The 25,599-nt window shown below is 33.6% G+C and overlaps 1 pseudogene; it reads left to right on the top strand.

Moving 5' to 3' along the window:
- Positions 1-10,839: 10,839 nt before the first annotated feature.
- The window catches only part of LOC149189024 (cell division cycle 20.1, cofactor of APC complex-like), a 30,865-nt pseudogene continuing 16,105 nt past the window's right edge, over positions 10,840-25,599 (top strand).

Raw genomic sequence — 25,599 nt, 5'->3', positions numbered from 1 at the left:
TAAGTCATTCACATATGACCATTTCCATGAGAGGTAGTCGTAACTGATTAATTTCTCATGATTTTTGAATAGTTCACTTAGCACTCATTGCATCGGGTGATGCTCACAGGGGTGAAGAAGTGGGATTGAAACTAGTGAAATGAATCACATAGCATCAATCATCACTTCCGGGGCTTGCACCCGGTAACTAGGACTTCCCAGGAGGTCACCCATCCCAGAACTCCTCTGGCTCAAGCGCGCTTAACTGTGGAGTTTTCCCCACAATCAAGCCCACTTAGCTTGCTACCCCATTTGCAAAACCTTAGCAAGTATTGTGCCTCATGAACCATTCAAGTAGAGATCCCTTGACTCTTTTTGAATTTAGGTATGGGGGTTTACGCAGTGCATTATATTAGATATCATTTTGGGATTCAACTGCGTTAAGTAAGTCATTCACGTATGACCATTTCCATGAGAGGTGGTCGTAACTGACTAATTTCTCATGATTTTTGAATAGTTCACTTAGCACTCATTGCATCGGGTGATGCTCACAGGGGTGAAGAGGTGGGATTGAAACTAGTGAAATGAATCACATAGCATCAATCATCACTTCCGGGGCTTGCACCCGGTAACCAGGACTTCTCAGGAGGTCACCCATCCCAGAACTCCTCTGGCTCAAGCGCGCTTAACTGTGGAGTTTTCCCCACAATCAAGCCCACTTAGCTTGCTACCCCATTTGCAAAACCTAAGCAAGTATTGTGCCTCATGAACCATTCAAGTAGAGATCCCTTGACTCTTTTTGAATTTAAGTATGGGGGTTTACGCAATGCATTATATTAGATATCATTTTGGGATTCAACTGCGTTAAGTAAGTCATTCACGTATGACCATTTCCATGAGAGGTAGTCGTAACTGACTAATTTCTCATGATTTTTGAATAGTTCACTTAGCACTCATTGCATCGGGTTATGCTCACAGGGGTGAAGAAGTGGGATTGAAACTAGTGAAATGAATCACATAGCATCAATCATCACTTCCGGGGCTTGCACCCGGTAACTAGGACTTCCTAGGAGGTCACCCATCCCAGAACTCCTCTGGCTCAAGCGCGCTTAACTGTGGAGTTTTCCCCACAATCAAGCCCACTTAGCTTGCTACCCCATTTGCAAAACCTTAGCAAGTATTGTGCCTCATGAACCATTCAAGTAGAGATCCCTTGACTCTTTTTGAATTTAAGTATGGGGGTTTACGCAGTGCATGGAAATGGAAATGGTCATACGTGAATGACTTACTTAACGCAGTTGAATCCCAAATGATATCTAATATAATGCACTGCGTAAACCCCCATACTTAAATTCAAAAAGAGTCAAGGGATCTCTACTTGAATGGTTCATGAGGCACAATACTTGCTAAGGTTTTGCAAATGGGGTAGCAAGCTAAGTGGGCTTGATTGTGGGGAAAACTCCACAGCTAAGCGCGTTTAAGTAGAGAACCTTAGCAAATGGAAATGGTCATACGTGAATGACTTACTTAACGCAGTTGAATCCCAAAATGATATCTAATATAATGCACTGCGTAAACCCCCATACTTAAATTCAAAAAGAGTCAATGGATCTCTACTTGAATGATTCACGACGCACAATACTCGCTAAGGTTTTGCAAATGGGGTAGCAAGCTAAGTGGGCTTGATTGTGGGGAAAACTCCATAATTAAGCGCGCTTGAGCCCGAGGAGTTCTGGGATGGGTGACCTCCTGGGAAGTCCTGGTTACCGGGTGCAAGCCCCGGAAGTGATGATTGATGCTATGTGATTCATTTCACTAGTTTCAATCCCACTTCTTCACCCCTGTGAGCATCACCAGATGCAATGAGTGCTAAGTGAACTATTCAAAAGTCATGAGAAATTAGTAAGTTACGACTACCTCTCATGGAAATGGTCATACGTGAATGACTTACTTAACGCAGTTGAATCCCAAAATGATATCTAATATAATGCACTGCGTAAACCCCCATACTTAAATTCAAAAAGAGTCAAGGGATCTCTACTTGAATGGTTCATGAGGCACAATACTTGCTAAGGTTTTGCAAATGGGGTAGTAAGCTAAGTGGGCTTGATTGTGGGGAAAACTCCACAGTTAAGCGCGCTTGAGCCAGAGGAGTTCTGGGATGGGTGACCTTCTGGGAAGTCCTGGTTACTAGGTGCAAGCCCCGGAAGTGATGATTGATGCTATGTGATTCATTTCACTAGTTTCAATCCCACTTCTTCACCCCTGTGAGCATCACCCGATGCAATGAGTGCTAAGTGAACTATTCAAAAATAATGAGAAATTAGTCAGTTACGACTAAGTGAACTATTCAAAAATCATGAGAAATTATTCAGTTACGACTACCTCTCATGGAAATGGTCATACGTGAATGACTTACTTAACGCAGTTGAATCCCAAAATGATATCTAATATTTGAAAGTCATTTATCTTCTCAAATATATTATATCATAGTTCCTTTGATAAGACTTGTTTTTGATGTTACGAAATTAGATAGTTGAAATTAATCGTAACATCTTAATTCATAAAGGTTAGGTATCAAACTCTATTTTTATGATGATGGTGTTAATTATCGATTGACTCTTAATTTTGATCCATTGGGCAAGAATATTTTTTGTGTTACAAGATCTGATACTTGGAATTAAATATAACTTTCCAATTAAGGGCTAGGTATCAAACTTTATTTTGATGATGATTGTCCACTAACGCTAATTTCAATTGGTTGGAAATATAAATTTAAATTAATTAGTTTGATTTATCAAATTTCTTTCAAGATAAAATAACTTAGAAATGAAATTTAAATATTTGAGTTATCAAATTATGGAGTTTGATTTTGTTATAAATGTTTTATAAAATAGATATAATGTTTTTATAGTTGGAGGAACATAAGAAATGTGTTTTTCATCTTCTACCCTTCTCTTCTTATATAATTTATAAATTGTTTCGTATCAAAGTAAGTTAGCTCTTATTTAGTGCCCCTGCCCCTCCCCCGCCCAACAGACACACATATATATATTAGTAACTTAAAATTTCATTGCCTTGTCATCATTACATAGTCTTGGAGTCTCTTTATGTCTCCATCCTGCGACTAGGGAAGCCAAACCAAAGACAAGAATTGTTTAGCAATGATGAACCCAAAAAAATGAGTGTAAGAGCAACACACATGGTTTTCAGGTTATCCTTGAAACTTAGCAACAAGACAAGAAAAAAATTAAATCAAATCATTAAGAAGAAATAGGTATCCACCTTTATGGGCTAGGCTTCAATCTTGTAGTGTGGAGCTCCATCATGGCTTATAGGCCGACCAAGTTCGAGATGCATTAGGTGACTTTCAATATCCATGAACATAAGCTTCAAATCTACCATTTTGACGATAATTTGATCTCGAGCCTCTCTATAGTCCACCAACATTGTTTTTTTTTTTTTAACAATGGTGAGAATCTTTAGAGAATCAGTAATTATGAAATATGCAACTTTCCATATATACCACTAACGGGCTAGATACATGTCTCTAGATACTTGAACCCACACAACTCGGAAAACAAATTGTTCACCAAACCACTCAAACTAAGATCCTTTGACGTCCACCAACACTTTGTCGAGAATAGTCTTAAGCAACCAATACAAGTCTACCATGTGCAGATAATCATTTTTCCTGTCCCTAGTATTTCCATTGTCAGGAATCTAGGCAGCTAGGCTATTAAAGACTTCAGCATCCAAGACTATAAAAAAACACTACATAATATCTAACAATATTAACTTAGCTTTTAAATAATATTAGTTTTTTATAACACCAACATTGTATTTTATAAGATCTATTATTTGGTACTATAAGCTTTGTTTACTAGCATTTTAAAAAATACCACATCTAGCTAGGAAGCTTTTGGTAGCTTTCAAACAAGTTAACTTTAGAAGATATAGGAAGCAGAAAATGCAATAAATGTATACCCATATAGAAAAATCTCATTCACATAATTTACCATCCAAAAACTAATGAAAGGATAATTATATTCAAACAAATCCAAATAATTTGCTACATTGATTTGGAATTGCTTCTCATTGCATGCTACTTTCTTTTGTTAAGATTGATTCCATGTACAATTCCCATGGCTTAACACCTTCAACCATGTACAAAAATCTAGAAGCAAACCACCAAACTATAATTCATGATTGTATGTATTGTGACTTGGAGTAGTCGCTTCATGCTTGAATCTTCATCAACCTTTTGAAATCTAGAACAATTAATCACATTGAGGCTTTGGGACATCCAACTATGTCTTATCAAAATTTGGAACTACATCATATTGTAATATGGGATATGAGGTTGGATGGAACCATACTAAAAACTAGACTATGAATAAATTCCTTTAGGATGAAGCAATCAAAATTATTATTGCCATTTTGCAATTCTCATAGGATAATATAAACATATAAAACCATTTTTCAACTCTCATAAGATAATATAAACATATAAAACCAAATGAAAAATAGAATGCCAACTCAAACATAGAAGACATCACATCCAAGCTGATGTCACATGGAAAAAAGGTTAAGGAGGAAGCAATGCAATCATCCAAGATGGACTTGGTGTTGTTGGAACATCAATGTACCAAAAAGAGGCTCTATTTAAAGTTTCTAAGAAAATCCAAGGTGAGGTGGTGAGAGAAGAAAAGGGAAATCTAACCAAACCAAGGGAAAAGGAATTGAATGTTTTCTATCCAAAAGACCACGAGGAGCCATATAATATAGAAGAGAAAGGATATGTTATAGATTGAAAGTGTGAGCAAGTAGTAAAAGAAACATCCATGTCTCTAAAAGCATTGCAAGGATTAAAGGGCTTTCAAAGTACCCAATCCTTATTCAAACACATTGAGAATTACTTGTAACCGTGGTAAGAACTAGGGATGTGATGCATATACGTCTATAGGAATCTATGATCCTATGTGAAAGGAAGAAGTAATGAAGGTGACGTCTTTGGGAGCTCAAACTGCACTGCCATATGCATTCTGAAATGGATTTGAACCTAAAACAAGAACAATTCCCTATCTTGGCATTGACATTGTAATAAATTATCAAGACCAAAACAATTCCCCTTCATATGTATTAAATTATCAAGACCAAAACGCTAAACTTAGGCATGGTCTTTGGCTTCACACCTTATATATCTATATCATGTTTGTTGATTTGGGGTAGCATAGGATGTTCTCTAGCCATGAAAATTGGAGAGGCTAAAGCACATGAGATCTCCAAGACCTGGAAATGGTTTGGGCAGATTCTACCCAGTTAAGGAGATATTAAAATAATTAATATTTTTAATGGAGTTCCTAAGTCTAAACTTAGAAAAAATAAAATATTAATGGGTATTAATATAAAACTGGGTTAGAAGGTTCCAAATGACATGGATCAAGCCAAATCTAATATTAGCCGTTGACTGGGGATGTAATCTTGGTCGTTGAAGGACCAACAGGAAAAGTATAGGAGGAGGCTTGAGGGTCAGTTAGAGAACACACCAGAGTGATCAATCATTTGATTTACTATAGCGGGGTTTGTTAAGTAAAGTCGAATTAGTGATCATTTTGCAGCGAGGGGCAGCGAGTACTAGATAGAAAGGCAAAGACCAACGCAGAGGCAGACGCAGAAGCCAGAGCAGGCCACGCAGAGACAGTGCAGAGCCAAAAGGGCCTGCATCATCCACGCAGAGGGTAGCCGAGTGACATAGAAGGCCGTAGAGGTTGCAAAGTGCCTCAAAGGGCTGATGCAGAGGGGTTTGAGGCTGACACAAAGGCCAAGAGGGCTGACGCAGTGCTTCAGTTGTGCTAGAGAGGGTTTAGTGGAGCAGATTTTCTGAATATCTAGTTCCGAATAGAGAGGTATTGCTGCCGGTTATTTTTCTCTGTCGGGTGAGCCAGTTTGTCACCCATTTGTACTCAAGGATAGAATGCATAATAAAATAAACCCTCATAATTGTTGCACCGCTTTTCCCATGTTGGGTTTTTCTGGGGACGAGTTGTCCAAAAATAATGGTGTCACTTGTGTGTTTGTTATTTCTTTCAGTTGTTGGTCTGTAGATGGTTGAGACTGTATTGTCTTTATTTCGATGTTTATATGTTTAAATAACTTGTTTGTAATTAATAAGTAGGAGAAATAAACCAAAAGAATACAGATAAAATTTCTAACAGTTAGACTTAGAAATTTCAACAAAGTTGTCCTTTCCTCATGTACATGACCTTACATCACTATCATTTTGTTAATGAAGCTTGAGACTTTAAGCTTAATTGTGAATTTGTGAAGTTGAAGTTGTCGTAAGGTATTGTTGGGACTCTAGAGATTTCTATTCTTCTTAAATTGTTCAACATCTAAAGCTTCGCATGTAGTACCAACTCTTACAAGCTACAACTTTTAGATGTAATTTTCATGACAAGAGTAGTTTGTATGATGTGACTTTTTTAGTGTGCTTGTGTATCATTGCTTTAAATCTTAAACTTTTGCATCTTTTTCATCAATAATGAGAATCATATGTGATAGTTTTACGCATTGTTAATGTTATATGCCATGGCAGAACTATCTTCATTCCAAACTTTAATTACATCACTTTATGTAACTTTTTTAGCTCCTTCCACGATGACAAGTTATGCAGTTATATTTGTCATTTATATCCCCATATCCTGTAGCATTTGAGGGGTATTTTCATGGAGAACATTATCTTATTATTCTTCTTATTATAGAAAAGGAAGTATTTTGACTTCTAATCTTTCTCAACTTGGACTTTAGAGTTTTGGCATAGCCTTTTCCATACTCCAATTTGTTGCATTACGAGACCTTTTCATGGAAATTGTATTTCACCTTAAGCTCCAATACCCTCACATGCAAGGATTACAGTTTCCTGAGTTATTTTCCATATTTTTGTTAGACAACATAGATTACAAGGTTTACCTGAATTCTCTTTAGTGTGGCTAGATCATATCTCATCCTATAAATATTTGCATCCCATACATATATTCACTCTAATTTGGGATTCTTATATTTTTTATTATTCCAAGTATTAGGAATCATTTTTTTCTAAATTGTAATTTCATTGGTTTTTTTTTATGTTAGAAGTTTCTTTTAATAATATTTTCATTGATTCTTTTTCCATAATATTGTAATTATTTCTTCCAAATCCATGCCTTTGTATCATATCCAAATATGTTGTAATAGATTTGAGAACACTTACTAGTGCTAATAAAGTAGTTATTTATTTGAAACTTACTTTCGTCATTTTTGTTTACACCATAAAGGCGGTTACAATTGCATTTGAAATATGGGAATAGGGTTAAAATATTGGGTAAAACATATTATATATGTAATATATGTTCTACCCAATATTACATTTCCAACAATTCCGCTCATTGTCTTAAATTATACACAGTGAAATTCTCATCTTAATATTTGTATTTACATTTGTGTATTTTTCACAAATTTCTAATGACACAATATGACCATGTTGAAAAAGGTGAGGAACAATGTCTATTTTGTCTTTAAGTAATGTGAACTATGGTATTCTTTTTAATTTTAATATTTTTCCAATATATAGTATTGTATGCGACTATTTTGGTTTGAAAAATCATACATATAAAATGTAGACGAATATTGAATGAAAAACATGTAATTTATTATCAAAATTAGTGAATTTTTGGGGAATATCATATATATATATATATATATATATAATTTTATTTTTTATTTTTTATTTATTTATTTTTTTCTTCAGAAAATGTCCAAACGATAGCCCATTTGCAAAATTTCGCCCCTAAATTTTTCCCTATTGTGAAATCTAGATTTATCCTTTAGACTCATTCTTATTGTGCTATAGAATAATTATTGATATATGGGTTCACCTCTTCATTGGGGCCACGACTTGGTGCACGAGTTTCTAATGGTTGATTGAAGAAAGAATGGTATTCATATTCATTGACCTCTATACTATAAGTTCTTGGTACTATATTTTCTTCTAGGACAATGGCATTTCATTTTAATTATCACCATTTTATGTGTGGTATAGTATCATTCCCATTTGGCTTCACATACATTAAACAATTTCAAGAGTGAAAGGATTGATTATGTTGATTTAGCCCTATTAAGGTTCTAAGATTTCAATTATTTGGCTTCTAGATTGCTTCCATATTTAGTCAATGCATTGCCATTATCATGTATATTAAAATAATATATGATATCTTAAATTGTACCAACTTTAATATGAAAAAAATAATTGATAAAATCCATATCATTAATGATGAAAATATGATGTGATGTTGAGTTCCATATGATAGACAAATCATCTGGTTATAATAATGACTCATGCTTCTTCCCAATTGTATTGTTCGAACACAAATTTTATAAAATTATGTGGTATCCCATTCTTCATATTATACTCGATGGATTTTAGCATTACGTTGTTTTTCAAACATAGGCCAAGACATCTTACCAATTTACAAAGCTAACTTTTATGGTTTTGTACGTGATTGTCTCACTGATTCTTTGTAACATTTGTTGGATATTAACACATTGTATATAGTCATTAGCTATTGAAATTTTGAGCAAATGGTATGAACCTATGTCCTTAGAATCATGGGTTGATGTATTTCACACATGTATTCACTATTTAAATTTTCTTCAATTTAAACTATTTTATCTCTTTGGATGTAAGATTTGAAGTTTAAACTACTACTCTCTTATTGTTTCTTTACAAATTTAGAAAATCTAATATTTCATTTCTATGAAATCAATCACTAAATAACATCTCAACCTAAAAAAATTATCACACATTGGATACTTGTTTATATTGTTATGGTTCCTATTGTCCCAAATTCCTTGGCTCTTATTTATAGACCATTGTATCATCTTTTAAATTTATTGGAAAATGGTGAATTCTCCTTGTTTGATGATCACCTTAAAGACTTACATGCTAGATATACTCATGCAAGATCAATTTTAGTTTCCGAAGTTTGTGCTAAATTATTCTTTTCATCAACATGAGATGGAATAATGTGTTACTATTACCTTTTGGCATGATATCAATTCTACTAAACTAACCTATAAGAATGTAATGTGGGAATGCATCATATTTCAAGTCATATACTTGTTGTAGAAATGCATCCCATTTTCTTGTTATCTAATAAACTTTACATTAATTTATTTTCCATTACTTTACTGGTCCATTGCTTGTTATTTACAGATTGTTAATTTGTGAGTGGTTTCTACTTTCTAGTTAATTTTTCATCTCAAAGGTACATTAATATTTGGGACTTTGAATGCATACAATACCATTTTGTGTATTTATTTCAAATGTTAAGTAACAAAATTAAGATTTGCATTGAATTATGTATTAATTAAAATAACATAATAAAAAAATTGAGTTGATTAGTGAGATTCATTAATTTGTGAACATTAATGAATCTCTTATGTTTTCTTTTAGGTTTTGGATTTTAATGGAATAAAATCCAAATTAATCATCAACATAGGAAACATGTGACCCCTTACCCCAAGATAAGTGAGGGGTTATTCAAAGGAAAATTTGAAAATTTGATAGTTGAAATGATTTTTGAAAGTAAGTTTGACTCTATAAATTCAACCCACACATGAAACAAAGTGGGTTGGGCTATTAGTTGAAAGGGTTGGGTTTTATCTAATTGTAAGATGGATAAATCAAGAGGGCTGGATATATTAGGTGGTATTTAGCTAGTGTTGGAATAAGAAGAAATTGTGAAATCATATTATTATCTCGGAGAAGGTGTCATTAGTAAAAATTTATGATGATGTTAAAAGGTTGAAAAACGTCCCATTCCACCTTTTAATGCAACACTCTCTATAAAATGCACCAACAATATTACCTACAATTAGATCATATTTTGAATATAGAAGCGACTACAAGCATTAATGCATGAACGAAAAAGTGTTTATTTGCCAATGTCATCACAATTAAAGTGTGTGTGTGTGTGTGTATCCTTATTGGATGGAATTGGTACATAATTTGGTCAACTAAGCTTTCAACTAATATACACCCCCTAGTTATGAGAAGTTGAGGATAATGGTTTTTTTTACAAGGGATCTCACATTTATGTGAAACTTCATGATATTAGAAAGAGATAAAGAGATTTTGAGATGTCCATTATCTATAGTTGTTGGAGAAATATTTTTCAAATGTCATACAAGTGAAAAGTTTTGGATAATGTGATACATCACAAGGAATTGAATATTCAAAGAATGTTATGTCAAGGGAGATGTGAGAATCTCTCTTAGAAATTTTAAAATATACACATAGAATTAATAGTGGATGAAAACAACATAAAATGAAGGTTCAAGGGGTTGAATCACACTTGAAGTAAGTAATGATCAAAGTTAAACCCAACAAATATGCAAGTTAAAATATGCAAACGAATCTCATAATTATACTCCTTGCCCTAAAATGAATGAGTGCCCATTCAAAATCAAAATTCCTTTCAAAAGTAGGTTGTGGGATGTTGTAAAGTCTGCAAATCATATATTAGAGTATGGAGGGGAACTAATTCAAAGGGTCTAGTTTTCTCTAACTATAAGATGGAAAAATCAAGGGGGTTAGATGTTGGGTGGTATTTAATTAGTGTTAAAATAAACAGAAATTGTTTAATTAGATTCTCACCTCAAACAAGGTGTCATTGATAAAACATCATGATGATGTTGAAAAGGTCAAAAAACTATCCCTTCAACACCTAATGTAGTAATCTCAACCAAAGCCACCAACAACATGACATACAACTAGATCATCTTTTGAATGTAGAAGTGAATACAAGTGTTGACGCAAGAATGGAAAGGTTTATGTTTGCAAATGCCATTCCATTTCAGGTGTTTAAGTATCCTTGTTGAATGGATTGATACATAATTTGGTCAACCAAGCTCCTGAAGGATATACATCCCCTGGATATGATAAGTTCAAAATAATGGTTTTCTCGAAATAGAGATATTGCATTCATGCAAAAAATTATGATAGTAGAACAAGCTAAAGAGATTTTGAGATGATCATTATCTTTAATTCTTTGAAAAATATTTTTGATAAACCATTCATTAATATATTGGTTTCTAATCTACAAGGGGTCATGCTTCTAAAATTTCATGATAGTAAATGGAAAAAAAAGATTGGACAACATTTGATGGACCTCTTCAATGAGGATAGGAAAGAAAATGTGGGCCAAATTATGGTAGACAATTATTGAGAACGAGTTCCCATATATTTGTTAGACTTTTGTGGTTTTCATTCTATGAAACTTATAAGAATTTATATCAATAATGTAGAATGGCCTGAGAAAACATTAAATAAAGGAAGCACATTGCAATATTTCTTTTTTAGTCATGCAACATGTGTTGCAAGTTTAATAAAATATGTCGATTCACAACTATTTTAAAGCAAGGTTGGCTTCCACCTTCATTGTGTTGTATTATCTCTTAAAAGTGCACTAATCACTTAGAGAGATAGTAGTTTACCTTGAGTGGCAAAGGTGAAAGGGATCTTGTTTTGTGATGGAAAACATGTTGAATACCTTATCATCAGTTGCTTATCTAATCAATTTTGGAGGTGGGTGGTGAATATAGTCACACTATTTACTCTTATTATTGATGGCCTTTATGTAATCGACAGAGATAAATCATACATGATTTTATTGATTGCCTTATTAATATGAAGAAATTGCAACTAATAATGTGTAATGAACACTTTATAATGCGTTGTCAAGCTATAAATGTAGTGTGTGACTTGAGCCTTCTTAGATAGGAGATGTGTCATAACCCTCTCTATTCAGTTTCTTTCTTACTCAAACCTAAATGGTTTCATGAGAAACCATTTAATGATGAATAGGTTATTAATAATTGGAATATCTTCATCAATACATGTCATGGTTGAATTTCCATGAGTAGATTGTGGTAGCGAGATTCAAGGGCCACATTGCATTGATGATTGTTCATGTAATGGAATTAGAATTGGGCCTATAAACTTTTGTTTGCAATATGGAGATAGACCTGTTTTATTTGTCAAATGGTTATTTGTTTTATTTCATTAATCTAAAATTCCTTTTTGAATCTTGTAAATTGAAGTTGTTAAAAATTATCATCGTTGAAGTTTCTTTTATTAGAATTTTAATTTTAATGATCTCATTTCCATTTTGATATGAAGGTGATTGGTTGATAAATACGTAAGAGAAATTAGGGTGAGTTTTCATCCATCCATTGAGTTAAGAGGAATCATAGTTCCTACGAAAGTGCACAAAATTTTGTGTACATTCACTCAAAACTTAGGTTTATATTGTGTAATATGTATACCATTTTGTTGGGTCCATAAGGGTGTGAAGTATGGTTGTTGAAAGGGTGATGATGATAATGAGATACATTTTTGAAGGTGTTGCAATAAGATTCATGACAAATGCTAAAAGGCATAAGTCAAATGTTAAAAGGCATATGTCATCCCATGTCGGTGTAGGTATTGGCATTAGATCTCTCTCCATGAGAAGTAGCTGAATTTGAAGACATGGAATCATAAAATTAGTCACTAGCATATTTATGACCCAATTTATGGTTTTTCATACCCAAAATTTTGATACCTTCATTCTACAATGTAAATTTTTCATTATAAATATGTAGGTTGGCTTCATTTTTTTCAAAATATTTATGTTATAGAATGAAAAAATTTTATTATAGCTCTAAAGGAGGGAGGGTGGTTTGAAATTTGTCAAAATTTGTTAAAATTATTGTGAATATGGTGCATATTTTTGGAAGTAAAATTTGATATTTTGTATTACTTAAGCATATAATAATAATATTAATCTAAGGCCACATCCTAGCTAGACACAAATTGATGTATGAGATACCCTTGTTTGTGGGATAAGCATCATCATTTTTCATTCTTGGTAACATTGCATGCCATAATGACTCAATGAATAGTGAGAGTACATACTACATTAAAGATCAAATAGCAAGGAAAAAATAATAACATTTAGAAAAAAAATGTCAAGACATAGGATTCTTTCTTAACTAGCATAACTTACACCAAAAACAATTTATTGGAAGGTTCATATATGGATTTAAGGTTATTTTTTCAATATTTTATATGTTATCCAACAATTTATGATAACATCAGCATGCTCTTGATTCCATAGACCAAAGTACTAGATGTGGAAGATGAAAAATGAACTAAATGAAGTAATGAAACCAAGTTAGATAAAACATGCGACCTTGTAGTGAATGTGTTGAACTTTTTTTCTTTGGATTCTACTTTGAGATCACACACTTGCAACTACAAATAATAAGTTTTAAATATTACATATTAGTTAACCTTTTCCTTCCATCATCATGCACCAACTTTTGAAATACAATTTTGTTGTTTGTTTTTTGTCTAACACAACTAGTTTGTTGCATCGAGTCTAAAATTTTCAAGTAAACTCTTTCAACACTCTCCATTAGTTCCACTACATAATTTTTATATCATTGAGCTTGGATAATGTGGTCTAATTGAAATCATTTTTCTCCCTTGGTCTATGTTTATATTCGATTTCAATTTGGATTCACATCCCTTATCCATGAGGATAATGTTAAATAATTTATGATTGTATTGTTTGGGCTTGAGTCATATAGATTGAAATAACCTAATTCATGTCTTGGGTAAATACCAACTTATAATTTAAACGCACATCTATAAATCATTGAAAGGGTTCAACTTTTTTGAGGCATATTTTTTATTAGTATTTAATATAAAGGAATTTATACATGTCATGGAATTAAAAGATAAAAGGATTTACACCTCAAGAAATCTAACCCTTCTCAGCACTTGCCATTTTTGAGTTGAAGATGCATATAGACTACTTTAATGTGTTTTAAATACCATCTACATATGTGATAACATCTACTTCATACTAGACTGTAAAACACCTGACCACTCTTGATAATCATATATATGCACAATTGTAAAAGACAATTGGTTGAGACCTTTAAATAGTGAGGGAATGTGACTCAACGAAGCCAAACCAAGTCCATGAGTACATAAATCTTCAATGAATTTTTTATAAACTATTTTTTTTGGTGATCTTTTGGTACTTGAACATTCTCTAGTTGGAGAGTTGAGGACTTTAAAACAAGTGAAATATTTTAAAGTAATAGTAGTGTATAGTTCAAAATGAAAAACTAATGTGATTATTAAACAATTGAAACTTGTAAATAGTGTATTACATATTTTCAAATTTTTGGTAAAAGATAATATATATATATATATATATATATATATATATATATATATATATATATATAGATAGATATAAAATGAGAAAAAGAAGAAGAGTATCTATGATGTATATATTCTTCTCTTCAATAGGGAAATTAAGACAACTACATAATCAAAATATGTGGTTAGATGTAACTATTTGGCATCTATAATCAACAATGCCCCTCTTTCTAAGAGATGCATATGTACCTCATTTCTCTATAGTTGAAAAAAAAATGTTTAAGCATTAATTTCATTATTGAAAACAAACTTACAACGGAGTTTCCAAAGGGTATAGAAAGTAGAAACTCTTAAACAATGTCAAATATTGACCAAGGAATTTTGGATAACCAAACAAAACTACACTAGTGCAAATTTTCCTAAAGGATGTTTCCTAGTTGAGAGCGAACATGATCCCAACAAGATCTCGCAAAGGAGCATCCCCACGACATGTGCTTCATTAATTGTAACTTTAAGAAAAAGGAGCAAAGGCCATTAGAAAGACCACTTTTAGCTTGCTTACCAAGATTTGGAGGGGTGATCAGGATAGAAATCAAAATCAAAACTAACGGATGTTTGTTAAAATTAATTATTAACTTCCATAAATTGTTCCTTATGACTTAAAAATAATTTTAATACTCGAATTCAAAAATGAACAACAACATGAAATCAAATATGACAAAGAGACAAGAATTTGTTGAATTGAGGATTTTTTTATCCATATCGAGTTTATCAAAAAAAAAAAATCGGCGTAAATCACATGATCATACATTTTTCCAGTATGATCCAATATAGCCGTTTTTCTAGCCGTTGGAATAGCTGCTATCCCTATTTAATTTGTAGCCATGATCTGATTCTTCAACTTCTCCTGACGATGAACCACACTTGTTGGTCTGAAACGCATCGACAAATGTATCATCATGTGATTTACACCGAAAAACTTTTTCTCATAAAGAGAAGAATTTGTTAACGGAATTCACCCACTCTAGGCCTGCTCAATTGAGCATCCATTCCATTAATATAACGCAAAGCATCCAATGTGCTTTATTACATCATAATGAACCTTGATTTGACCACCAATTCTAGGAAGATTGTTGCACTTATTAGGCCATTCCCACTCTGAACCACTTGAAGAGTATCTGCAACCACCTTGGTTTCTCGTTCCACACCTCATGTGTTTCAAAAAAAAACCATCTTGACTTGCACACTCTATCCACAAGTTCTTCAACAACTGGTCCTTTGCTTTGTTGCACAAACTTAGGTGTAGTTGTCATGATTAGCTCTGCCTTGGAAAACCATAATTTTTTGCTATAAACACCTCATACTTTGCAAAAATTCCCGATGGAAATAAGACTCTGCATATTACCACTATGGCACCATGCTTTTCCAAAACTCCAACATATGGAGCGCTAGTCATCAAACTGGTTATAAAAAATTAGATCTAACAGACCCGGGGTTGAGCCCGTAATCCGTTGCACATTCTTCATTACCCTAGCATATTTCACTCAAAACAAATATCACGTTGGCCTTTGTTAGTTCTCAAGGCCTTGATTCATTGGTTTTTCGGTTGTTGGATGTCTTTTGGCAGGGAGGTTGTGTATTCAAGCTCGTGACCTTCATTTGTGGAATTTGAACTACCAAAAACTTTAATTATAGTTTGTTCAGTGGATTAACCAATGGATGGTTGTTGGTATGTTGGTAAGAGTGTTTGAGTTAGTCTACAAAGGTCACAGGGTGAATCCTTGCCAACCCTATTTATACATAACAATACTTTAACAACATTTGATATATAATTTTTCCCCAATCCATTGTAACAACCAATTATGGACACAATTGAATTTTCTTTTATTGTCGACAAAGTCGTGGGTCCCATTCCCCTTACCACTATTTTCAGAAAAACTTATAAAACCTTCTTGTCTTTTTCAAAGGTGCCACATTGCACTCCCTTATTAGGTCACATGTCTCCCAATCACTAGCCTAGTCAACTACCCCATCAATGCCACATGTGACATCACCTACCAGGTCAGTGCCACATCATATGCCTACTCATCTCCTATGCCATGTGTCAATCTATGACTGGTCCACCTATCAACCATAATGCCAAATCAACATCCTATACTTCCACGTGGTGCTTCTTGTTACTACCACATGGCAACACTATAGAATTTTTTCTTGTTTTCCACAAAATTCAAAATGTGATAGCTTTTGCTTACAAAGTCCTTTTACTCTTGTTCAAGTTGTGTTGGAAAGTGTTCATTGATCTCTTTGCATGGAGTCATTTTTATCAATTCTTTTATACCTTCAACTTTTCAGGATACAGATATCCTCGTGGATCAAACCCCCCCACTAAAAGGAATTTTGGACCCCAAAAGTCTACATACATGGTTTTTTATTTGTCTCACTGATTACATATTCATAAGGCTTAAAATAAAACACAATGTTGTACAAAATGATATTATAAGAGGTCATCACTACAACATGTGTGATTACATTAATGGAATAAAAATATAATGATGTGTCATCCACTTTTGGCCAAACCAAGCCAATGGTTTCTCTTCAAGATGCCCCCCACTTTATTGGCCTACCTCTTCCTTTGTGAGTACATGCACAATCTTCTTGTCCTTCACCGCACGAAGCTCTGGATGGAGTTTCCAACATTTATCTTTCTAATGTCCACCCTTGTTGCAATAATTGCAGTGGTTTTCTAAACATATATCCCTTCTTTCCCTTCTCAATCTTTTGATGCGGAGATGGGTCTCCATGTCATGTCCTCTTCCTGTTCGACATAAATTTCTTGTACAAATCCATCCTTTTTCAAAAAACACTGTGGTTATTCAACCCACAAAATGTAAATGGTTTCTTATACCATAAAATTTTCTTTACATTGCGAATTTTCTTATAATCAAAAGGAATGTTGCAATAATTAGGCTTATTATACCTTGGATGGTTGTCTTTAGCACAAGTATGTCTAGGAGAAGCTAACTTCATTCCTCCTTACTTGTGTGGCTCCTGGAAAGGTTGAAGCTTCATTTTAAAAGCACCACTTGCTTTAGCTATGATGGAGCATTCACCAAATTTTTCTTTTCCATACCCAAATCCTACATAACGAGGTTGTTCTACAATCTCTACAAGTTTCATTATGTCTTGACCATTAATTCCAAGGCCTTTTCCTTGATGACCCATTTTTGTTAGCAATTTCAAGCCAACTCCTTAAGTGTGTTTCTCAAAGGAACCAAAAGTAGCATCTACTTTGGATGAACCGGAACTTGAAGAATTACTGATAATATTTACCTCAGCTACCAATTATGGATTAGGTTCAGTGGATTTTTTCTCTAATCCTTCATCATTCTACAACTTTGCCAAAGCCTCTTTTGTGACTTGTAACTGCACTTCCATCTCTTGGATAACTCCCATGAAGAAATCTTCATGAAGTGATAACCTTTCTCGCAACTCTTGCTTCTCATCTTCGTTTATTTGCAAAACTTCCTCAATTTAGCATTCTTCGCTTGAATACATTGGTTGATTTCCTCAATTTCCTGAAGTTGCTCATGCTTCACTTATTTTCCCTTCTCGCATTCAACATTTTCCATCCATGTCAGGGAAACCCTGATACCACTTGATCTGGATCAAAATTAAAATCAAAATTGACATATGTATGTTACAATTAATTATTAATTTCCATAAATTGTTCCTTATCACTTATTAACAATTTGTATACTTGAATGCAAAAATGAACAACAACATGGAATTAAAGATGACAAAATGACAAGAATTTGTTAAAGGAGTTCTCCCACACTAGGTTATGTCTCTGGGTATGCTAAACTGAGCATCCATTCCATTCAAATAATTATAAGCATCCAATTTGCTTTATTACATCATAATGGAACCTTGATTCGACCACTATTTCTAGGAAGATTGTTGCACCTTTTAGGCTCTTCTTGCTCTCAAATTGCTTGAAGAGTATCAGAAACTGCCTTGGTTTCTTGTTCCATGCCTCCTGTGTTTTAGAACGAAACCATCTTAACTTGCATAGTTTGTCCACAAGTGCTTCAACAACTAGTCCTTCGCTTTGCTACACAAACTCAGGTGTAGTCATCACAATCAACTTGTCCTAAAAAAAACACAATTTTTTACTATAAACACCTCATACTTTGTAAAAATTCCCAATGGAATTAGAACCATGCTTTTCCAAAACTCCGGCATGTGGTGTTTTGGTGATCAGACTAGTTATAAAAACTTGGATCTAACAAATCCATTGTTTAGCCCAATTACAAGATGTTGCACATTATCTGTTGCCCTAGAAAATTTTACTCAAAAAGAAATATTGTGTCAACCTTTCTTAATTCTCATGGCCTTGATGCATTGGTTGTTTCGTTTTGGATATGTCTTTTGGCGAGGAGGTTGTGGGTTCAATCCCACGACCTTCCATTTATGGCATTTGAAATATAATAAAATTTAATCATAGTTTGTTCAACGGATTAACCAATGAATGGTTGTTGTTATGTTTGTAAAAGTTGTTGAGTTAGTCAACAAAGATCACAGGGTCAATCCTTGTCAACCCTATTTATACACAACAATACTTTAACAATATTTTTATATATAATCTTCTCCAAATCCATTGTAACAACCAATTATGGACGCAATGATAAGTTCATTTGTTTGTTGTTGACAAAGTTGGGGGTTTGATTCCCCTTGCCACCATTTTTGGATATGACTTCTGAAACGTGCTTACATGTTTTGAAGGTGCCATATGGTACCTTTAAAATAAACAATTATGGATGAAAAGGAAAGTTCGTTTCTTTGTTGCTGACAAAGTTGGGGGTTTGATTCTCCTTGCCACCATTTTCAAATTGGGCTTCTAGAACATATTTACATGTTTTGAAGTTGCCACATGGCACACCTTGATTAGGCCACGTGTCACCTAATCACCAACTTGATCAATAACACAGCCAATTGTCTCGTCAATGCCACATCACCTACCTTGTCAATGCCTTGTCACCTACTCATTTAATGCCATGTCATCTACCTAACCATCTCCTATGCCATGTGTCAACTTGTGACAAGTCCACCTACTAGCCATACTACCACATCAACATCCATATCGTTTTATGTGGCATTTCTTGGTAGTGCCATGTGGTAGCCCTATATAATTTTGGCCTATTTCCCGCAAACCTTAAAACAAAATCACTTGCTCAAATGAATTCCTTTTTCTCCTATTCAAGTTGTGGTGGAAAACATTCATCAAGCTCTTTGCAATGGAGCCATTTTTATCAATTTTTTATACCTTCAAATTTTCAGGTTACAAAGATCCTCCTGGATCAAGGGGAGACCTTGGTAAATCACCAAGAAAAAACTTGTAGCTATTCTATTTTATGCATAGCATAAAAGAAAATAAGAAGTGATAATGGATACTTTATGCTTTTAAAAGTTGAAGGCTATCACAAATATGGAAGGATTGAGGAGACGCAATGTGTCATGCAAGTGAAAATTGTTTCATGTGCATACTAAGCCACAACCTATGTTAGTAAAATTTAACTGATGTTTATCATACCTAAACAAAAATGTTCGTGAAATGTTTTTTAATATTTTTGTATTATAGTCAAAAATTCTTTTGATGTGACATGCTTTGAAACTGTGTATGACATCGAGAAATATTTTGAGTACAACATGTTTCCTAAATCTTGTGTATCACACCCAAATAATTTTTTGTGTGGTGCAACATGGTTTAGGGTGTGTTGCACCTACACAGACATTGGTGCAATCCAATAAAAAAATGACATAGAGATAGAAAGTTTGGGCAAGTGAGATGTATCATACAAGAACAAATTTTGGCATGGTGCAACTGTTAGTTTTTGTAGCATCATATGTGTTCTAGTCTCAGAATTTTGTGGAGATTTTAAAACGCACGAGATCTTCAAAACCCATAAATCATTTCTGGAAATTCCACCTAGAGATGGCTTAATTAGATTATTAACCTATTTTTTAATGTTTCCTACGTCTAAACTTAGGAAAATTGGCTAATTAATCAAAATTAATTAAATCAAGGTGAGAGCTCTCTATAAACTCACACGGATTGATCCAAAAATGATATGAGTCATCGATTAATATTTAATCTTGGTCGTTGGAGTCCCAAGAGGAAGATATAAGAATGGATCAATGTGGTGATTGAGATGAGACACTAGAGCAACAGTTCCTTGTGCAGATCGAGCTAGAAGCAATATAGTTCAAGCTAGACAGGGACGTAGTGTCAGTGAGGGGTAGAGACAGGGTATTTTGGATGCATCTCAGTTGCAGTAATTGCAGTTGCAGCGATAACAGATGAGAAGGAGTTGCAGTGTAGATGCAAAGTTGGCGGAAATATGGCAGTGTCAGTAGTAGCACGAATGCAACATCAGAGTTTCATAGTGATTGGTGGGAAGTATGGTCAGACATCAACAGCATGATAGGAGATGGTACAGAGATAGGATGTTGTGGCAAGATGTACAACACTAGAACACAATCCTCGCTAATAGGATTGTTAGTTTTTGTAGCATCGAATGTGTTCTAGTCTCAAAACTTTGGGGAGTGGATAAAACACATGAGATCTCCAAAACCTAGAAATTGTTTATGGAAATTCCACCTAGAGATGACTTAGTTAGATTATTAACCTATTTTTTATTATTTCCTAAGTCTAAACTTAAGAAAATTGGTTAATTAATCAGAATTAATTAAGTCAAGGTGAGAATTCTCTAGAAACTCACATAGATCGATCCAAAAATAATTTGAGCCATCAATTAAGATTTAATCTTGGTCGTTGGATTCCCAACAGGAAGATATAAGAAGGGATCAATTTGGTGATGGAGATGAGACACTTGAGCAACAGTTCCTTGAGCAATTCGAGCTAGCAATAGTAGAGTTCGAGCTAGAGAGGGATGTAGTATTAGCGAGGGAAAGAGACAGTGATCTGGAGGAAGATTTCCAGATCCGGAGAGGCAATAGGAAGAGGTTGAGTTATTCCTAGTGCGAGAAACATGAGTGCAGGCAGCGCGAGTGTCGAGGTTGCTTAGGGAATCTCTTTCCCACCTTGTCTTGTACTTATCTCGATTTTCGATTCCCCGAATATTCGGCAATCAGACAGACATGGGCGCTGTCAAATTTTTTACCGTGCCCATGTCCGTTCGATTGTCGAATATTCGTGGAATCGGTAATCGAGATAAGCTCAAGGGTTTTCAGCATCCAAATCATACTCAGAATTTCACCACTGCATAATAATAAAAACCCTCACTACTGCATCGATTTTCCCACATTGGGTTTTTTTGAGGACATTTGTCCAAAAAATAACTGTGTAAAATTTATGTGTGTGTACTAGATTTTCTTAGTTTCCAGTGCTATTTTCTTCCACAATTTATTTGTTAAAATCACTGTGTAAATTATTCGGCATTTGTCATAGCATACAATAGATAAATTGTTAAATAAATTAATAATTAGAAAATTAATTTCCAGTTGTTGTGATAGATGAATTTTTCATAGCAATATGGAAAGGACAATGTTAGGGATAGAAATCTTAAGGAGATGTGATATGTTACATGAAGAGAATCTTTGTGCGATGTTTTCAAGGGAATAAAACTTCATCCTGTGGGGTATGTTGCATCAAAGGTGGTTTTTTGAGTGATGAGTGATGTTTTGTGCGGGTAGAAACTTTTGGTCCATGTTATGTGTTGCACAAGTGCAAAGTTTTAGATCATGAAATACATAACAAGGAACATAATATTACAAGGATACAATCACATTGTCCAAGAATTTTCTAAAAGAATTGGAATTTTTCCCATGGTTAAGAAACTTTATCTCATGTATATCACACTTAAAAATGTTTTGTATGCAACATGTTTTTTAACCCTGTTGTATCACACCCAAAATGGATTTTGGTGTGACATGTTTGAAAATTATGCACGTCATACAAAAAAAATATTGAGTACAGTGCAACATGTTTGGAAACCTTTTGTGTCGTAAAACTCCATCATATGTGATATGTCATATTAAAGGTGGTTTTTTGGGTAATATGTTTCACATGTAAAAACCATTGGTCCATGTAATGTTTTTCACAAGTGGAAATTATTGGATCATGTGATACATCACAAGGGACAAAATATTCAAAGGGTGTGATGGCAAGGTAGATGTAAGGAATTCTAATAGAAATTTTAAATTAAAACATATATACCTAACAATGGAGGAAGACAACATGCAATGGGGGTTAAATCACAATTGGAGTAATCCATGCAACAAATCAACTCTAGTGAAACCATGTTTTTTTATTGTTCGCAATGGGAGTTTTGGGGGGGTTAAATCACAATTGGAGTAATCCATGCAACAAATCAACTCTAGTGAGACCACATTTATTTATTGTTCTTAAAGCTACATGGCGTGGTAATGAGTCAATTGTTAATGACAAGTCCAACAAATATCCAAGTCAAAATATGCATATACAACTATATAGAAAGAACAATATTGTCATCAATGCAATGGAATATAAAGGAAAAATAGAAGAAAAGCATTCACACATAGAGACACCAAGATTGGTCAGAGACAAAGGAAAACACACTATGGGTAAAACCCATTCAAAATCTTCTTCTTATTAGATTGTCATTGAATGATTCAACAAAAGAGAGTACAATGATCCATATCTACAACCATTATCCTATCCAGCAAAAATCAACTAAACAACATCTTGAGATGAACCCAACAAAGTCAATAATCAGAACCCTAATTCAGAAGCTTGCGATCAACTATCACTGTCTACGGTCAACTGCCAAACTTTGCGGTCAACTGGTGAAATCTTCAGTTAACTAAAAAATTCAAACCTTAGGTCTCAATCACACGGAGAGAGAGTTGTGTGTGCGAATGAAACCCTTCAATCTCATGCATAGGCTTGCATGTATGCGATTATGACCGAATTTTTTTTGTGTCAAGCCTGCGGTCAGAAACCAAAAAGCCTAAAAGATGCGCGAGCTTTGGACCCTATAATCTCATACCTGTACAAACCAAATTTCCATGAAATTCCTTAGATCTGTGCAAGCCAAAACCAAAGAAGGTAATAGAAGAATGCTTCATAATGATATCCAAATGAGGTTGAGATCACTTGTATTTATAGACTTCCAAGAGTGTCCAATCTGCTTTAACGCTGACCTGGTCAAATGTGCACATGTGGGCTTTAATTCAAAAATACACTTTCCGTTTTCCAAATTGAACGTTTGAAGAGTCAAAATTGGTCCTCTTGAAAAGAGAAATCTATTCCTGTGATTGGAATTTGTCATTGAGCTGCCAAAAATTAACAACCACCATTATCTCGCTTTTGCATTATTCTAGTTTCCATCCCTTGCTCTTGCTCCAGTTCCCTTAGTCCTATTATAAGTTTCCATTAGTTTGTGTGATGAGTGATGATTGCTTCACATGCTTGTTAAAAATTACAAGCTTGAGAATTTAAAAAATTCTAGGCTTTGGTTTTAATGAACTCATAGCTCTGCAACTAGAGAATTCTACAATTGTTTTTATGACCATCTCTAAGAGTGGATTTTAAGTCTTGTCTTCATCTCTCTTGTCTACTTCGAGTAGATAGAACAACAAAAACATCATATCAACGTTGGATCAGAATAGCAATAAGATTTAGCCACCACAGTTGATATTGGTTATTCAGTTGATGGAGTTGTATATGAAGCATAAGATAGGATATCAAAACAAAAAAAAAGGTTTGAATTGTTATTTACTGTCTACATAATCTTGACTGGTGATTTTTAGTTCAGGAATTTGACTAGTAATTTTTAGTGTGGGCATTATATTATGGTAACATGAAAATAAAACTGCAAAGGCAATATCTCATGGTATCATAGGAAAAAATTGCAAGGAAAAGAATGTAATTACTAGAATATTTGAAGAATAGAAATTTTCTGGTTACCTTTATTATTTATATTCAATTCAAAATTAATTTTGAGCAGAAAAATTAATTTAATAATAGAATTATAATTTTACTTGTAAATTGTAAATTGATTCATTCAATTTAATAATTTAGTCCTATGTTTTTTTTAATTAATATAAATAATTCTTTATTAGATTGTATTGTAATTGTAATAAATAATCCTTTATTATACTGTATTGTAATTGTAATTCTATCTCGCAATTGTAAATTGTAAACTAATTTTGGTAGCTATTTTACTAGAGCAATAAAATACAACAAAGTAGAGGGTAAAGGTTCCAGGTTCAAATGTGTCCAACCAAGTGCTCTAATTCCCTTTTGCTAAATTTGATGGCTAAACTTAATGATATTTCAGTCACATTGTTTTTCTCTTGGAAGCTTTAGTGGGAATAAGGTGGGGTTAAGGTATCAATATTGGGAGCCTTTTTATAATTGTAGAAACGTGCAAGTAATGAAAATGGAGCAAAAAAAATAAAATCTAATCTAATTAAAATAAAGACGAGAATTAATTCTGAAACATAAAAAAATATTATGTGCCAATCTGTATAGTATGTTATTAGAGGAAATTTTCAAAATGTGGTAAATTCTTCTGTAAATTAAGATGTGAAAATCTGCAAAATTGATGTGAACAAATTTAATGTTCAAATGAGAAAATGTGCAAAACTGATGTGAATAAATTTAATGTTCAACAGGAGGAAAAATAGGTAAGTATTTTAGATAAAAATTCTCCTTGGATCACTAAGTCCAGCCAACATTTTTCAAGTAAGTGAATAAATCCAAAAAAGACGATGAACCAATGGCCAATGCTTTTGATGATTACTCAAAAGTAACTTGGACATGAAACTGTGATGGCTTATCAATTCCAATAAGGCAAAACTGAAAAACCAAGAAGAGAGAATATGCATTGTAATTAAAACACATAAACTATATGTTCACTATCTTTGATATCAATTTTGAAATCTTGTCAACAATATTTATGAAAATTTTCAAAATATAGTAAATTCAACAAAGGAGATCACATTTTCTCAAGTTAGTGTCCATAAACTTGAATAAATCCACAAGAAGATATTGAACCAGAAACTAACCCTTTTGGTTGTTATTAGAAGTAACTTGGGCATGAAACTACGAGTATTTATCCAATCCAACCAAGTAAAACTGCAAAAAAAAAAATCATGTTTGTCATCACTCTTCGCCATAGATAATATGCATTGTAATTAAAAAGCGGAAACTATAGGCTCAACGTATTTGATATCAACTTTGAAATCTTGTCTATAATATTTATTTTCATGGAGAGCATGCATTATAATGCATAATCCCTAAATATGTTTGAGAAATTTTTGTTTCTAACATATATAGGTGCATGATATTCGATTACATT

Source organism: Pinus tabuliformis, chromosome 3_1 (assembly GCF_031772625.1).
Source record: "Pinus tabuliformis cultivar Carrire ecotype Pingquan chromosome 3_1, CPIR1, whole genome shotgun sequence".
NCBI classification, from domain to species: Eukaryota; Viridiplantae; Streptophyta; class Pinopsida; order Pinales; family Pinaceae; genus Pinus; species Pinus tabuliformis.
This window is presented reverse-complemented; position numbering and strand designations above follow the sequence as displayed.